Here is a 19,238-nt window from a genome sequence, read left to right on the forward strand (position 1 = left end):
AAATTTATCAATGCGAATGACCTTTTATTATTATAACCAATATTAGCTTTCATCCTCCTTCTGCGATGACCTTCAGCTGGGAGTCTTTTGTCTTCTCGGCCAGTGATTCAGAGCTGTACAGCTTCCAACGTATCACCGGCGATACTTTCTACTTTTTCGCATGAGTTAAGTAAACTGGGACAGATGCAGCTCAGACGAAGGACTCCCTGCCCCAGCAATCTCGCAAAACGTGTCTTCCTTTCTCTAGTGCTACAATCATCCTATATTAACTCACCATGTAAGGATGCTGAGCTTATGTACGGGTTTACAGCAGAGGGGCTGCAGATTAACAGCTGCTGACAAACTGACCAATCACAGCCCAGTTCCCTCCAGTGCATATGCACAGCTTAAAACACAAGTGAGGAGGGTAGAGATCAAACATGGAGTGAAGAAGGAACAATGGCTGACAGGTAGGTGCTCGGGTTAATTTAGCAGATCTGACAGGTTGTTTCCTGTGATTTCTTTTTGGCGGCGCGAGATTTGGAGCAGAAGGAGCCGGCCTGCGGGGCCGAGGGTCACGCCTGCCCCTTAGGCTACAGTGTTTATCAACCTGCCGGAAACGGACAGAAGGCAGCCTCGTCTGTTAGCCACGTGACCGGCACCAGAACAAACAGGGCAGGTGTGAAGCCCGGGCGATGTGGGTTCTGGCCGGTGGTGTGCGTGTGTTGTCTGATAGCCCAGAGTGCCGCTTTATCCACTTACTTCACTGCGTTTGTTGGGCTCCAGCTGGTGACATCATGCCAGGGTGGTCAATACAGGCTGTTGTTCTCTTTCCTTGGGATATTGCTCCCTGGACACCAGCCCCGCCTCCCCCCCCCCCCCCCCCCCCTCCCATGTGCAGTATAGAGTTTCAGACCGAAGGTCGGGCGAATCTGACTGTGGCGAGAATGACTTAGTCAATATCCACAGAGGGCCACAGCGCGCAGTAAGTGTAAACAGAAACAGGCGTGAGGCGTGGAGTAGGGCGACCTGCACTGTGAGTATCACAGCAGAGGTAAACACCCCTCTTTACTTACACTTCTTGTTATTTCATGCGAAAAAGACCTAAAACCAGGAGGTCGCCATCTTCGTTTTTTCTTCACCGAATCTGTTAAGTTAAATTTCAGCCATACTCAGCTACCTGTCTCAGAAGTGACCCTCCAATATGTTCTTTTCTTTTCTTACCTACCATAGCAGTGTTCTTATTGCACGGCAGGTTTATTAAGCTGAGATGTTCTTCAGAACTAACCCCATTACCAGTGTTCAGTTCACGGAGTTCAGTGATGCCTTATTTAAGTTCCCAGCTAAAACGACAATAGCCTAATAGCCAGAGGAGAGTCCCAGGCACGTGGCTGAGAGCCGATGCCCCGCTTAATGTAAGCATTCCTGCCTGGCACTGCACACGGTTAGAACGTCACGCCCGAAAATCCCAATGCAGTGATTCTCAAAACAGGGAAATGTGATTAAAGTCATAGTTTAACAGTCATATATTAACAGTCATAGTTTAACAGTCATAGATTAAAAGCAAATAGGAACTTAGGAATGTTCTGTTGTACCTTGGCTCTCCTAGTGCCTAATTTTCATCAGACTTTTCAACAACATTGTGAATCAATGCTCCCCTAATAAATGTTTATTGAATAAGGCATTTACACTGCTTCAAAATACATGATTTATTTAGACTCTCTCCTATTCAGTCTTAAATACTTTAAACCTACAGAGCTTATTACCTCACTTGCCCAATACTCTGCAACCAGTATCTGAATTGAAAATCCTTCATCATAGTACAATATAAAACAGGCAGATTTGTAATTTACTGGGCTACTGTCTCTGAACTTCGACCCAGAGCCTCATTACTACAAAACAGTGTGAGCTATAATGATTGTCGTTTTGCATCTCATTGTGGAATGATAGCTGGTCGTGAATTAAAATCATTGACCTACTGCCTTTCCTTGAGATTAAAGGATAAATTATACAACTGACCTTAAATTAAAATGGCATCCAGAGATCATGTTTGTGATTGCTAAGCTATTATAAGTGTGATGTCTTGTCTTCCTTTGCTTAGTGGAACTAACAAGGCTTTGAATGATGATATTAAGCAGTCTGTAAGTTTATAAATGGTCTAGGCTAATTTATATCATGCTAAAGCTGAGGTGAACATCAGACTCTCTGTAGACGTTCTGTAAAGAGTCCACTTGCACATTCTCCCTATGAACACATGCTGTTCCAGTGTCCTCCAATCAGAATGACATATTCCTGCACGATTGCAGAGCAATCCCTAGGAAGTGTGTATATCTACGGCTGTATTATTATACCGTGCATTCGCAATAATCACCAGGACTTCTGATGACGGGCAAAGCACTTGGGCGGACACTTTTCGGTGCTATACGGATATTTATGCACCGAATTTAAGAAGATTAGTAATATGCCTAAAAGATTATGACAGCCAAAAGTTAGTAATCAACATAAATTCGGCATATCTTTTTATCTTGTTTATCCACAAGATCTCATTTAAAAGATATTGTGGCTGCTGAGCTGTTCCTTTCTTCACCACCACTTCTGTGCAAATCGCACTAAGGTATACCAAGCATAGTACAGTATACCAGAACAGCATTATGTGATGTGCTCCGCAAGCCAAATTCATCCATCCATCCATTTTCCAAACCGCTTATCCTATCGGGTCGCGGGGGGTCCGGAGCCTATCCCGGAATCAATGGGCACGAGGCAGGGAACAACCCAGGATGGGGGGCCAGCCCATCGCAGGGCACACTCACACACCATTCACTCACACATGCACACCTACAGGCAATTCAGCAACTCCAATTAGCCTCAGCATGTTTTTGGACTGTGGGGGGAAACCGGAGTACCCGGAGGAAACCCCACGACGACATGGGGAGAACATGCAAACTCCGCACACATGTGACCCAGGCGGAGACTCGAACCCGGGTCCCAGAGGTGTGAGGCGACAGTGCTAACCACTGCCCCACCATGCCGCCCCCGCAAGCCAAATTTGTTAAACATAATAATACGCCAAGTTTATGCAGATTACTAAATTTTGGGTGTCACAAAACGCAACTTTTAAAAATTTGAACCGTACTACTAATCTGCTTATAAAATTGCTGTAATCTGAAGCCCTGGTGATTATTCCACATGTGCGATATAATATGTTATATGTATAATATGTTATAATATGTAAACTGAACTGTTTTAAAACAACAAAAGAACAAGTTCGAATCGAAGGGCAGGCAGTAACACATTTCTCAGCATCAGCTTTTACAAGGATACAGAATATCATGCTGCATCTGGAGGTGGGAGAGAGGGAGAAGATAGTGTGATCTGTTGAATGCGAATCCAAATTCCTGTTCATTTGCAGCCAATGTGCTTTCCCATCTGTGCCCCTGACACGCCAACTCACGGCATACTGCAAATTCTAATCAGCAACCTCAGCTCATTCCTATCCAAGCCTGTGAACAGGCAGAGTCTGGGCCTTAGCCAGCCCTGAAAACAGGCAGGGTTTTAGACCATTCTGAAAGCAGGCAGGGTCTTAGCCAGCCCTGAAAACATCAGGGTTTTAGACCATTCTGAAAACAGGCAGGGTCTTAGACAGTCCTGAATCAGGCAGGGTTTTAGACCATCTTGAAAGCAGGCAGGGTCTTAGCCAGCTCTGAAAACAACAGGATTTTAGACCATTCTGAAAACAGGCAGGGTCTTAGCCAGCCCTGAAATCAGGCAGGGTCTTAGCCAGCCCTGAAAATAGGCAGAGTTTTAGGGCCAGAGCCAGCTGCCTCATCTTCACTAGCTGGATCCCGTGTATGTGTTGTGTGCACATCAGTGCGGTTTCTCCCAGCAGAGCTCATCCTAAAGACGTGATTAACACAGGTGAGAGAGGCCAGGAGGGCGCTGTCTCACGGGAGAACTCTAATTTCATTTGTCATTTCATTAGGATGTGTTACACATGAGTCACACCGTTCATTAGCGGGTCGGTACACAGCTGGCTGTGAGAGACGCCATGACTTGGCCTGCAAGACGGAGGGGCTTCAACCCCCCCCCTCCCCGCTCCTCCCCCCCTCCCCGCTCCTCCCCCCTCCCCCACAGGCACATGTTCACACGTGCATTTTCGCTCCATCTCCTTTCAAGGTAATTTTGACATTTTGTCAGCTCCAAATGTGAGATTCACCTTTGACCACCCCATGACAAACTGGGGGGGGTCTTGGGGGCTGGGCTGTGGGGGACCCATTCTTGCCTCTCAGTGAACCCAGGCAGCCATTCACACCTGAGACGCCCCCCCCCCCTTCCGTTTCACCCAGCAGCCCGACCCAACAAACTGACAGCAGACGGTGTCTCTGTAGCGCTGGACAGGGCCGCTGACGACCGACCTCCTTTCTGCAGGAGCTTCCAGTGTTTGCTGATGCTGCTGCTCCTGTCAGCTTAGTTCTTATTGTCTTTAGTTCTTATTGTCCATCTGTATCAGCTCTCTAAGTGTGTGGGGCAAATGCAGCAACAGATCAAGAAACCCCCATTCATTTTTCTGGTGGCGATGGATAAGGGTGCGTTTCAGAAGAATGCGGGGGGGGGGGGGGGTATCTAAGCCACCTGAGGTGTCGCTATAAGAAAAACACAAGCGCTTCCTTAGCCTCGGGCTCCTGCGAACACTCATGTTTCCTACAAAGACGGTTTCTGCCTTAAACTGCATAAGTCATTTCCCAAACCTCCAGCTGGGAAACGTGTCATGTTTAAACTCGCTGTTAAGGCTATGATTCACATTGCAATGTTCCAGATTTTTCTGGATTTAATATCTGAGTATATAAATTACATGCATATGTGTAGATTGTCCCATTCTTCATAAAATTATGAAAAAAAAACATTGATATGTTCACCTACGGAATGCAAGAGGGGGGAAGCGTAAAGAGAATTTACCCATGAGGATCAATAAGGTATCAATAATAATAAAGAAGTTTTCATGATCCTGGGCTGCTGTAAACCCTATCTTTGGTCGATTCCGAAAGTATTACACTCTTTCATGTTGCAGACTTATGCTGAAATTGTTTAAATTCATTATTTTTCCTTCATCAATCTACTCTCAATACTCCAATTTTTCAAGTTTATAAAACATTAAAAACTGAGACATCAGATTGACATGAGTATTCAGATCCTTAGCTGTGACACCTGAAATTTAGTAATCGAATTTCTATTGCTTAAATCTGAGATGTTATACAACTTTCTTGGAGTCTACATATGGTTAATTTAATTCATCAGACCTGACCTAGAAAGGCAAACAATTTTCTATACATTGGTCCCACAATTCACAGTGCATATCAGAGCAAAAACCAAGTCGTGAGGTCAAAAGAACTGCCTTGAATTATGTTGAGGCCAGTGGTGGCTGGCCCATAGGGGGCGCTCGGGTGCTGCCCTCCCAGATGTGTGGGGGGGAATGTAAAATATATGAAAATTAAAAAATATATATATTTTTGACTCTCATTCAACAGTGAATTTCCGCCAATCTTTTCTCTTGTTGGGTGCTCATCAAAGCGCACCAGAAGTGCAGCGAAATAGCCAATCGTGTATGGTTGCTAGGCGAATATAATAAAGATTTCGCCTATCAGCATCGCCGAATTAAATGGTTTTGGATCGCTCTCAGGTCAGTCAGTCAGAGAGAGACGATGGCGATGACGACAGTTGAGGGGCAGCTTCCAGCAAGTTCCGTGATATTATTGAATTATCCTTTGGCGAGAAGGACGATGGTGGGAAAAATCCACGTTAAGGAGCTGGGCCCCGACAAGCCCGAAATAAATATCACCCAGCCAACTAAGGAAGTAAAATTATGATTGTGAAATTTGATTCATTTGAATGCTTCTACTGGACTAGGAAGGGAAATCTATTGGTACGTCAGCCCCACCAAGAATTTTTTTCACCAGCCGCCACTGGTTGAGGCACAAAACAGGGGCACAAAACAACTGACTACCCATTAAAACTGAGCCATCTGGGGAGAAGGGCCTTGGTAAGAGGGGTGATCAAGAACCCAATAGTCACTCTATAGAGCCTGTGTGGAAATGGAAGAAACTCAGAAGGACAACCATCACTGCAACACAACTCCGATCTGGTCTCAGTAAAAGACACATGAAAGCCCACTTGGAGTTTGCAAAATGCATCTTAATGGACTCTCAGACCGTAACAAACAAGATTCTCTGGCCTGATGAAATCAAGACTGAATTGTTTGGCATCAGTTTTAAGGGTGCTTTTCCAGCCCACCAGGTATCGTACTTTTGGTACAGTAGTTTTGATACTTTCCCTTCTCCGTTGACTTCTGGTCGAGTACCAGTACCAAAAGTTCCAGTACCAAAAGTTCCAGTACCAAAAGTGCCAAACTAGCTGGGGTATTTTTTTGATACTTTGGTACTTTGGGGTGGGACTCGAAACGCTTCTTTTTATCAATTGGTTATGTTAATAGCCTGCCTCGATACAACCACATTCTTGAGAAAATTTGTGAGCTCAGAAAACAGCGATGAATTAAGTAAATGAATAAAGAAATAAAAGTAATAATAATGTATGCGTGGACAAATGAAGAGACCCAGGATTAAGTTGTGATCAGTTTTAGCAAAAACCCTTGTGCTAAAACAGCGTGAAGGTAAAAACCCTGATATTAATCTGCCTGACTAGTGATGTAAAATTTGCATGTAAACAACATGCATTGTTGGTATTAATATTGCACTTGATCCAGTCCTATTACAGCCATTCCCCCCTCATGCTGTAATGACATTCAGTGCCGGTGCCAGTTTCAATGGCAGTGGAAAACGAACACCTTGAAAAACTTTACTTTTCGAAAAGTATGGTACTTGGTGCAGTGGAAAAGTGCCCTAAGTGTCATGTCTGAAGGTCACCCGGCACCGCTTAGCACCTGCACAATAACATCCCAAAAGTGAAGCACGGTGGCAGTAAAATTATGCTGTGGGGTTTTTTCTCAGAGTCAGGGACTGAGAGACAAGTCTGGGTCAAGGGAAAGTTGACCAGAGCAAAGTATAGAGATATCCTTAATGAAAACCTACTCCTCAGGCTGGGCTAAAGGGTTACCTTCCAACAGGACAATAACCCTAAGCACATTAGGAAGGCAATGCAGGTGTGCTTAATGAGTGAATGTCATAGTGTGGCCCGGCCAACGGACAGACTTAAACCCAATGGGACATCTGTAGGGAGACCTGAGAGTAGCTGTGCATTGACAGTCACCCAACCTGATAGAGCGTGAGAGAATTTGCAGAGCTGAATGGGAGGAAGTCCCCAAATCCAGGTGTGCCATCACACCCAAGAAGACCGGAGGCTGTAATCACTGCCAAAGAAGCTTCAACCAAGTACTGAGCGAAGGGTCTGAATACTTGATACAACCTGATGTTTCTGTTTTTTATGAATAATATTTTTGCAAAAAAAAACAAAACTTTTTTTTGCCTCATCATTATGGAGTATTGACTGATGAGGGAAATATCACATAAGGCTAAAACATAAAATATGAAAACACTGAAGGGTTCTGAATGCTTCCTGAATGCAGTGCAAAATGGGGTGATTGCTTCTCTCTGGTCGGAGGTTTGAATTCTGTGGCTGGCACAGTAATCATATCAACACGGTATGCTGGCTCACACAGGTCTCTGAGTTGTGCATGAGTTGTATCTGAGTTACTAATTTGCTTGTGTCCCCTCAAGTAAAGTGTCACCAGCATGTCTTTTATTCAAGTAACCGTCGATATATTGCTTACAACCCAGTGGTGTACATGCCATAACGCTTTATTCCAGCCGTTACCAGTTTTAATGATTAGTCTTGGTTGATTGTTGTTTGTGTAATAAGTGACTAAGCACTGAACTTTATTACCAACCTGTAACAAAAAGGTGACTTAGTTACATAATAATGATGATTATTATGGAACTGCAGTATTAATTATACCAATGTAAAAAAAGGGTAAACTTCTTGTGTCTTAACCCACATATACGCAGAGAACAACAAATGACATCATACCATGGCGCTTTGGAATTATCAAATGTGATTGGTCACAAGAGTGTCCATTAATTTTCGGCAACCACACACGCGTCAGCTACGTGAAACAGTAAATCAATGTGAGGTTATAGCCTTTAATTCTAACAATCATCACACGATATAAAATAACAGAAACTATAAAAACAGCATCAGGCTGAGGACCACGAACGTACCAGAATGATTTACCAATGCAATGCACCTGTAGCCTAGTCATACAGTCCTCTATTACCTGCCTAAATGGGATGGTGTGCAAGTCCTGTTTTAAAAACTGGTAAACCATAAAAAAACTCATGTTTTACCCATAATGCAGTTGAACACCAAGAGATACACGTAGTCTTTTAAAAATATATAATGCATGACTTGGAGTGCATTTCCCCTTAGATAAATAAGTACAGCATAGTGGCCGACAGACAGTAAAAGGACAATCTGACAGCATGCGTAACATTAAAACACGAGAGGACATAAAATGGGGAGTGACTGCAGCAGTAGGTAGATTATGCGACTCTGATAGAGTAGTAGTATTAGTGTTAAAGTGCAGTGTAAATCAGAGCCAGCTGAGTAGTCTTATGACCTCTGGACAAAAACTGTCTCTGAGTCTGCCTGGATGTTTATGGTCCGGAGCAGCTTGCCAGAGGGAGGAGAGCATGCATGCCTGATGGCTGGAGTCCTTCAGGATGCGACATGCCTTTCGGAGGCAGCATGTCCCATAGATGTTATGGGTAGCTTAGCTCATTATCCTCATTATCTTCACCTGGTTTAGCTTATCACCTGCACAATAACATCCCAAAAGCGAAGCACCGTGGCAGTAAAATCATGCTGTGGGGTTTTTTCTCAGAGTCAGGGACTGGGAGACAAGTGAGGGTCAAGGGAAAGTTGACCAGAGCAAAGTATAGAGATACTCACAGTTCTTGAGTTAGGTGACAATAAGATGGCACGAGGGTCTCTTTTGGGAATCGACCCTGTAACCATCAGGTCCCTAAGCTTGGGTCTGGCCTGTTCTGCTGCCCACAGCTCTGCTGGGAAGCTGAGCTGCTGTTTTGTGAGCAAGCCGGGGGGGGGGGGGGGTGCGGTGGGGGGGTTGCTGCTTCTGAGAGCACAATGGAAAGGCCGCCGCCATCTCGCCCCGCCCCCGGGTCTGCCTTCCGCTCGCCTTTGTGCTCTGTGTCACTGGTTGCCTAGCGCCAGCATATTCGCAGCGTCCATTACAGCGCGTTCCCCTCGCCTCTGCTTCCTTTCATTATCCGTGAGAGGATGGGGGCCCTTTCATCTGAGCCCAAGCCATTCCAGAGGCCTCCCCCGAAGGTGCAGGTGCTCCCACTCCAGAAGCCTCTCCCCAGGCCCCCACATCAAAGACCCCCCCCTTCTTCATTCCACGTGCTCCCTCTGGCGCGCATCTCGCATGACAAGGCGCATCCACGCAGACGTCAGGAGATGGTGCGCAGACTGACTGCGTAAACACCACCTTCTCTGCTGGCTTTACCTAGAAGCTGGAGACACGGGCTGCGTCCTCCAAACAAAGGCGCGAGTGATGTCATCTTTACCCCCCACCCCCACCCACCCTGAGAAAGAGCCCAGAGAGAGAACAAGGCCTGAAAAGGGCTGCTGTATGTGCGGGTTGCACAGACAGAGGGGAGCTTCAAAGGAAGGGAGGGGGGAGGGTCCTGACCTTCCGGCCCACCACCCCCACCCAGGCATCCAGAGAGCTGTTGAAGTGATGAACAGCGATGCGCCTCACAAAGGCCTTTCAGCAGAAGGCCACCTCCACATTACTGATGCCGCTGCAGCTTGGACCGTTAACCTCACACAAAACCGCTCAAGAACCATCTCGAACTGCCATTTTCCCGGGCAAAATCCCAAAGTGCCGCTGCTTTTTTGATTAATCACCATCCGTTTCGCATAAACATGTGATGCGGATGGTGATCAAATCGAACCGGGGGTATAATTCCCCTCCGCACTGCGGCTGGGTATTCCTGAAGCCCTCATCTGATGGATGCTGCTGCTCCCTGACGCTTAATGACCGTGATTTTGCCGTTATTCACACTTATCTAACAATAACTGTTTTTTATTAACTGCAGAAATGTACAGGAGAAGTGTGACATTTAGCCAGGCAATGGCAGCACAATAGAGCAGCAAAAGCTATTAAAGTACATCTGTATTCATCATCCTGCGAATGGAATTGTGTGTTTGAGCCTGAGGAAGCTGATAACATATGGTATTTATTTAGTGAAAGCACTGGGAGTTCTGTGCATATATTACTGGGAAGCCAGATTTACATCTCAGTACCACACTGTTGGCTTTTCAGACGCCTGTGAGGCTACGTGCTGATCGTCATTCTGGATAATGGTAGATAAAAATTAACAAAACGTTACATATTGAAGCCATGGAATCTTAAAAACGACAGTAGGAGTACATAGTTTCTCCTGGATGTATTTATTATTACATTCACTTGTCCGTTGGCTGGCTGAGCTGTGCTTGTGTTGGCTGGTTAAGATAAACTGACGGTCTTTGCCCTGGGTGTCGCTTTCAAACCATCACCTTTACGTTTGTAAAAATCATCCCGGTAGCTTGAGTTGAATCTGGGTATGAAGATGAACTGACACAAACACACCTGTGCACATAGGCACGGAAACGATCAGGCTTCGCAATAGTGACACTTATCGTGTATTTAACACCTAAAATCTCCATTTTTGAAAACACTCTTTTTAATGTATAATGAATGTTGAAATAACACCTTTCAGGCTTCGCTTGGTGCTGGTACAGTACCGTAGTTTCAGGGTGTGAAAATACTCACCCTCTACGGGAAAACCGTGATATTTACAGACGACAAAGCCAAGTCGTTTGCAGATGGAGGAGGGTCTTTCAGCCAAACACAGTGTGACTGCACACTGGCTATTCGGCCCTTATCAGAGCACAGGGGCTCATTCGTTATCAGCGTTTCAGGCAGGTACAGGCCGTTAGTCCGTGACGGACTTCTGAGACACTGGAGTCGAAGCTCACCTTCCGATCATGCCCCAGCATATGGGTGGGGTCCCGGGGGTGGGGTCCAGCGAGGGGGGGGCACTCTCAGACCGGCCCCCGCGGTTGGTTCTCCCTGAATCGCTAGGGCCAATTTGCATTCGCTGCCATTTCGAGATTTGTGGTGCCTCTGTTTATCCGTCTCTGCATGCCTGATGGGTTTCCGTCGTGCCAAACGTCACGCCTCATGATGCCTTTATCCTGATACGCCGAAGAATAACGGGAGCAGGGGGGTGGGTGGGCCGCGATAAGCACTAGCGTGGCCAAACGCGGCCTCTGTTTTCCACGCGCTGGTGCGTCTACGGGATTGATAAGCATCTGGCAGGGCGTTTTTGCAAAGCACAGCTTCAACTGTTATCCCTCTGCTCCATTTCAGACGCAGAAAGGGGCAGCAGCGGGGAGGGGAGGCGATGCGGGCGGCCCACCTCGAGCATGGGGGTGGTGCGGCATCATCAGCCCGCTAACGGCTAAGGTGTATCTCCATTCAATGTCCCCCCTGCCCCCAATACAGCGCATGTGGAGCTGATACCACAAAGGGGGTCAACAGTTGAATGCCCCCCCCCCCCCTTCGTTATCCTTATCAGATATTTGTAGATGCTACTCTTCTAGAATAAGGGATTACCGCCGTCAAACTCTGCCAATCATGACCAGATCATCGTCCTGCCAGCCACACCCCTTTGTTTCCCCGTCTTGAGACTCGCATTCTCCCCGCTTTCGCGTCCTGTGCCCTCCGGGCCCCCCGCCCGCTTAGCCATGGAGCTGTCCAGAGCCAGGAAGTGACCACAGGGAGGACCAGTAGTGGGAGGGGGGGGGGGGCAGATATTTTTCTCCACGGCAATGTGGCTGCTTAGCTACGGGAGTTTGGAAGCAAGGCCGGCAAATGCCGCTTGCACAATAAGCAGCTCCATTTGGTCACATGACCTTTTCCACCAATGAAGGATATGAAAACGCGACAGAAAAAAAGAGTCACCTGTATAAAAACTGCCTTGGGGTTCGATGGGTTTGGACCCTGTGTCTGCGATCAGAACCTTGCCAGTTTTACCCCAAATGCTTCAGGGACTGGCTGACCCGGCCATCTCGCTTTGGATAAGAACATCTGCTAAAATGAATAATTTACATTTTCAGATTTTATCCAAGAACAAACATAGGAGGCATGTCAGCTCAGCCATTGGCACTGTAGTGCCTCTGCATCTAGTACTGGGGGCTGGAATCCCTCCCATACTCTCTATGTCTGGCATTCATGTTCTCCCTGTACGGGCTGCCACTCCTTCAGGAGTTTCCTCTTCTCTGTGCTTCCACCATGGCCCTGAATGGGCGCTTATGGGAGGCAGACGATTGTCTAGCACAAGGCTCTTCAAATCCAGGCCTTGTTTTCAGTTCTCCCAAGTAGTTAGTTTAATAATTACTGGTTCTGATTGGCCAGAGGCTTCACACATGGTTCACAGGTAAAGGAAGGCTGGAAAATCAGCAGTGCTCGGACCTTGAGGGCCATGATTTGAACAGCCCTGCTCTAGCAGATGCTTTTTTCCAAACTGACAAGTGTAGAAATACAAGGTACATACTGCATAGCAGGAAATGTGGCAGCAATGTGTTGCCTGTTCCGGAAGACATGCTACCATTCAGGAAGTAACGAGGTGTGTCATATTCACCTTTCCGCAGTGTAAACAATATACCGTGAAAGCAATTACTCAGCTTCCCGCTTCGGTATCTGTCGTTGGGATGCGTCTGTCACCATGGCAATGTCCAAACAGAGATGGTTCTCGAGTCCTGAAAGAAGTGCTAATGGAAAACCAAAGGTGACGTGGCACCTGAAATACGATGCAGAACGGAGGCCATCAAAATGAAGTCATGCCTGTAATTAAGAGTCCATCGGTGGAGCAAATGAGTCCTTTGATAAAACAGGAGAGAACATGAGGCTGGGTTTTATGACACGAAGGTACACTTTATGGCGCTGGAAACCGCCCTCGGTTACGGGGCTGCCCTCAGCCAGCTCTCCCGGGTTTACGACATCCGTCCCCTGGCTATCAAATATCTCCTGTTTATTTCCAGCGTTCCGCCCAAGTGTGCCGGTAAATCAGTGCGCGTGAGGCTGCTGATGTATTAATGTCAAGATGGGGGGGGAGCAGTTTTAATAGGCTCAAGGAATTCACCTGGGCTGCTGGTGACTCCGTGAGGTGGGGGGTGTCCAGCCATTGGGAATGAGACAAGAAAGGGGAAGCTGACCGCCGTCCCCCCCCCCCGCCAAGTTGTGATGGGAAGCCGAAATCAGACGCCTCTTTCATCTCATCAGAAATGTGAAGAGCGTCACTGCCAGGCCGAGACACCCCCACGTATAAATCACAGGAGATAAAAGATCTGCCCGTCTCCAAGCAGCTTCCAGCAGAGTGCCACCCTGTGATCACAAATTTAATTAATCAAGATGCCAGCTCTGAATATCGTCCCGATTTTCTCTCAGATACGGTACAGGCAGCATCGGGAAACAGGCCCGACACGTGGAGTGTAATGTGAAGAGGCTCTGCGCCAGCCACTACCGTCGCTGTCTGGGGTTGAAATGGGTCAGTGATGATTAGCAGCAAGGTGGAGACGTTTTCCTCCCTCGTCTTACAGGTTTGCTGATTGGCTGTTGATCTCCAGAGCCAGGCCACCTTCTCCAGCCCATTCTGGAGTTTAGGTGCCCCAAAAGAGGAGTCGCGCAACCCATAAGGGTCCGTAAGGGCCATAAGCCTGTCTGTTACAGTCTAATTGCCTACTTGAGTAATGCACGCACACCTGGCTGGTACTCCATAAAGATTATGCACTTCCATTGCCCCCCCCACCAAGCACTTCTCAGGACAGCCTGTGGGGGGAGCATTACGGTGCTGCTGGGATCAGCGATTACTGAAACAGATGCATGGGCACACAGCAGACATGCAGGCCCGCTGGAAACGCAGCTGCTGCAGATTTGCAGCATGCTTAAGCATAAGATTAAGTGGGAAATGAATTCACAGGGTAAATGCATCACATGGAGATTTAAACAGCCCTAGGGTTGCGTAATCGGAACTGCATCCTATGAGGACAAAAGGAGTATTTTATTACATGGATCAATCAGTTTTTGCTAAAATTTGAATTGATGCAATCAGTGTACAGTAACATTATGAGTATTACAGTATCAGGACATAAAATTTTATACGAATCCAATCTCACTAAAATAGTTATTTCCTATTTTTATTCATTTACGGATAGCTGAATGAATTTACTCAATTTCTTTCTGTCTGACAGTCAGGCCTATATACATAATATATAAACTTAATAAGTACATATTTTAACATGTTTTATTTCAACTCTCTTATCAGAAAAACTGAAGATCAATGTATTTTTCTTAAGGAAACCGGAAAGCCAACTCGGCCAGCATAAACCAAGAGCTTTGCTCTTCCAAACATCTGCTCACTTTTTGACTTTTAATATTATTCAGCAATTTGGCTGCTACCAGGAAGTGACACGGTAAATCCAGGAGTGCTGGCCAAGGTGCAGAATAAGGGCAGCTGTCCACGGCCACAGGCTCTCCAGCAGCAGCTGGCCCCACGCTGCAGGCCACCGCGCTTAGCTAGGCAAGCCAAATAAGCCGGACTCATCCCAGATCGGTGCTCACACCTGATACCGCACGTCTGGGTCGTTGCCATGGCAGTGGAGTACTTCAGCACAGAGCCTCAAACTGGGTCTGCACCCCTCCATGGAGATAAACAACAGGGGTTCCTCCAGCTCCTCGGTTACACTGAGTTCTCCATAACTGACCATGAAAAGCATTCTTGGGCAAATCCTTGGTGCGAATGAACGGTAGGTAACAGGAAGTGAACAAAAAACTTCAGCGTAAAGTCGGAGCTGCAACTACATTTACTTTATTAAGAAACACTTTTCAATGGGAGAACGAGACCTGTATCACAATTTGAGCTGTAGCAGTCATTTGGTGGGACACTGCACAGTGGAAGGAAGGTTCTGGAAAGGCTACAGTGGGCCGCAGCTCATAGCGGATCTGGGGTGAGTTATTTGCTGCCTGTGGCGTAATGAATATTCCTCCTCTCGGCTTGGGGGTTTGCATCAGCCAGGCTGCTCCTCCGCAGGGCTACTGGGCTCTCGCCAGCTGCTGGCCGTCGGCCTTCTGCTCCTCCGTCAGCCCGGACGACGGTCCCTCGCATGGAGCCGCGTGATTCCCAGCGTGTATCCGGAAAGCGGATTGGCAGGCCGTGAAATGGAGGAGCTGCCCGCGTCTCTTCCTGGAGGACGTTAATTCAATTACTGAATTAGTACTTGCAATAATTGCAGACCGAATGTAAAGGTAACCAGCAGTGAGAAAGGCCCCCGTGGCCAATGGAGTGTGACAGTCATATGCAGGCGGGAAAATCTGCTGTGTCACTCTGGATCTTCAGAATTGCCCTTATCATGATGATGCTGATGAACAGAGGTGCTATGGAAGTCTCACTAACATTATTCCTTATGGTTGGAACTAGAGGTGCTCAAGTCGATCGACTGCCAATGAATTAGTCTTATCTCGAATTCCGATTGTGTGGATGATGTTGAATATGCGCATCAACGGCTTAACATGTGTGCGCAAACCTTCAAACACAGCAGAGGAACTATGTCATCGCCGGTCTGCCAGGTTTACCAGATATTTATTAAAGATGAAAGATTTGCAATTTGCACCATATGTGCAAAAGAAGTTGCTCATGGAGAATCATCTGCTAATGCATTCAACACCACGAACCTCATTAGTCATATGAGAACCCTAGTTTATGTTTGTACAAGAGTAGAGTGTGAGCTGTTATTGAGTACAGCTGCGCAAATTTTGGATTTTTTTACTGGAGAATGCATAGGCCAGTCACCAAGACCCCAATCCTGACACTTTTCTGTGGGTAGTATGCGTTTTTGTTAAATATTGAAAACATTTATTTTAACCGATTTAGGGTTCATTTTTAAAAGCAAGCCTCTTAAATTTATAATTTTATTTTTTGGCAATTAGTAATCTGTATCGTATCGGCTAATTCTGATTCCGTTGATCGGCCCCAAAAACCCTGATCGGAGCATCCCTAGTTGAAGCCATTATCACCTCATAAAGGAAATTCATATGACATACTTGCACATTCATTTTCAAGACCCTTTTAATGACTCCAAATTAAGACCAGAACAAAAAGACAAGTGACGAGTAAGACGACTGCACATAATGTCCATTACATGAACTACGTTATAGTATTTCTCTAGGTAAATCATACTCTTCGTATTTAAAAGAAGACATCATTTTTAAAGTATACGAATAAATAAAGGTGACTTTAAATACTGGCCTGGGAAAACGAGCTTTGACAATAACCCTAACTGCAGAAATTGAAATGCATGGGACACACTCATGTAATGAGACACTTTGGGTGAAGAGTTTAATGAAACGAGACAGAGCTCTTTGGTGGAGTAAGCGAATAGTACTTTCATTGTACTTACAGGTTTTTCCACGAATCACAATCACACGGCCACATGCAATTGACAATCGAGAGCTACCAATTTACTTGAAGAGTGTGTTTTTGGAACATGGGATAAGGGACAAAGGTAATAGAGAATGAACACGAGGAGAATGTAAATGCTCAGACACAGGAACAGGCAAACATTGAGCCACTGCCAAAATCAAACTTGACATTCCAAAATGAAGCACTTACATGGACCAGTGCAAGCTACTACAAGAGTTAGCCAAAGTGCAAAGCTGGGCCGTGCCTCTTTTGTAAGGTGGCAGGACCAGTGCCTGTCTTTGCGGCCGCCAGCCGGTATACATGATCTCCAGCCAAACCGAATTACTAGCTGGACTGCAGCAAACTAGCTGTTTAAAGGTTTGAACTGGGGCGTAGCATGGTCGATCGTGAAGAGTTATGGGATTTTCAATTTCTACGTCAATATTTACATCCGTATCCCAAGAAAAGTTGGAGATATTTGTACCACAGAGTGTACCATGGCAGAGTATAGTCAGGCAGGGGCCCTGTAAAGGTGTGTAAATTTGGAAGATGACTGGATTGGTCTGGACTGGGGGCCCATTATAATATACTTTCATGGGGCCCAAAATCTTCAGCAACGCCCCTGTAGACAGGGAAGTGCGACCAGGGAAGTGTGACCCTTTAATTCCAGAAGAGGTTCTATACTAGGCCCATTGTTTTTCATATGTGTTACTTCAGTAAAAACTGCATAAATGGATAGAAGATGTGCTTCACACTTTTTTGGAGTAAGTTTTGGAGTAAGGATGCGTGTCAGTAGTGCATGCACTCGGTAACCCACCGCAGGACTCACAGAGGCACACACACACACACACACACACACACACACACACACACACACACACACACACACACACACACACACGTTGTCTCTTTGTCGATGACTGATGTCTCCCCTGGCAATCTCATTTCATCACCATCAGAGCTGAGGTTTGCAGAACACCCGCAGGTGTGAGCATGTCAGCACACACTTCCTGCAGTCAGTGAGGTGGGGGGGGTGGGGGGGCTCTTTTTTTTTTTTGCAACATAAAGGGAAGTTCATTCTGATGAGTGATGTCCTCTTTTCACAAGAGCATGTGATTCCTGCCCCCCTCCCCCCAGCCATAGCGGTGCTCACACACCCTTGTTTGCACGCCATGAGCAAACGCTCCCTCACACAATTGTGCATATTGACCGGGGCAAAATCCTCAAGGGGCAGAGATAATAAATGAGCTGTGGGCCACACTTTCCCATTTCCCCCGGCGGTGGTCGACCTTCTCCTCCGAGCTCGACGCTCGCGGTGGCATCACTGATACGACACCACACAGGGGCCCTAAGCCACGTCACAGCAGCTCTGACTAAACCTCCAGTCAATGAGGTGTATTTTACTCTTGTGATGGTGCATGTATTTAACAGGATTATGCATATAATGTACCACTGTGCCCAGAATATGTAGAATGAGACCTTTCCCTCCTTGCCATTAATATATGGGGGGGGGGGGCACCAGCATCCCGCTCAGAGTGTGAACTTGAAACTGAACATAGAATAACTGTGCAGAGATGTGCTGATAAGATATTGCTCTTCATGTCAGCTTACCTGATGCCCCCCCCCACCCCCCCACCACCGCCAAAGCACCTGCACCACCATGTTTTCGCAGACGTCTCGGGTTTACCAACGGCCCCCTGCTTCCCCGGCCAGCCCCCTCACGCCTAGCGGCCGCTGGGCAGGCCACGGCTCGTCTCGCGGCTTGGGGAGGAGGCTCTCGACAGCAGTGGGGGGCTCAGTGCAGTGTCCCCTGCAGTGGACAATGCCTCCTTACCTTGGGGCTGGGGCTAACCCCCATGTTAAATCACCCATTTGAGGTGACTGCTGCTGTCGTATTCCTTGTCCATGTGGACCAGATGTGCTATTTCAGCACTAGGAATTCCTCGTTTAACAGTGACATCATCTTTGCTAATGTTGCTTATTTCAGTTTTTTTATGAAAACTGTATCTGGTATGAGGCTGAGGACACCCTGCATGGGATTTGGTATTACTGTAATTTTTGAAGTTTGTAAACTTTTTGTTTTACATTTCACACCTGAAAAGGCTTCTTGCCTAATCATGAACCTAACGAGTGTAGTTGTTCATATCAGTAATTATTAGTTCATTGGCAGATAATCGAGAATTTCAATCCTATGTCTTGTGTTTACTAAATGTTATTGTAACTCTGCTTTGGATTAAAGAGGTATGTACTTAAGATCTCTGCAAGTCGGCACAGGCATCGCATGTTAAGAAGGATGTCATATCGAGGTATTAACACACGCAGGAGAAAGTGCTTTGAGCCACAACGTTGTTTTTCATTGTAAAAAGAAGCATTATTCCCAAAAATGAAATCTGGCACTTTACAGCTTGCTATGTAATTGATATATGGATGTGCGTGTGGAATGCAAGACGGCTTGTGTGGTGCATCTGCAGTCCAGATATATGGCATCCATGATATTCACTATATGCATGCATGAGTGTTGTAAGTTTGCCAGGGTCACTAGCCCAGGAAGTACAGTGTACAAAGGGAAACACCTTGGATGGGATATCAGTCCATCACGGGACACACACACATGTACTAGGGGGAAATATAGGGACACCACAGAGCCTAACTGTGTGCCTTTGGACTGCAGGAGGAAATGGGGGACAACACTCCACAGGAGGGGGTGGAAATAGTCAAATACCCTTC

The sequence above is a fragment of the Brienomyrus brachyistius genome, chromosome 13, assembly GCF_023856365.1.
Source record: "Brienomyrus brachyistius isolate T26 chromosome 13, BBRACH_0.4, whole genome shotgun sequence".
Lineage (NCBI taxonomy): Eukaryota > Metazoa > Chordata > Actinopteri > Osteoglossiformes > Mormyridae > Brienomyrus > Brienomyrus brachyistius.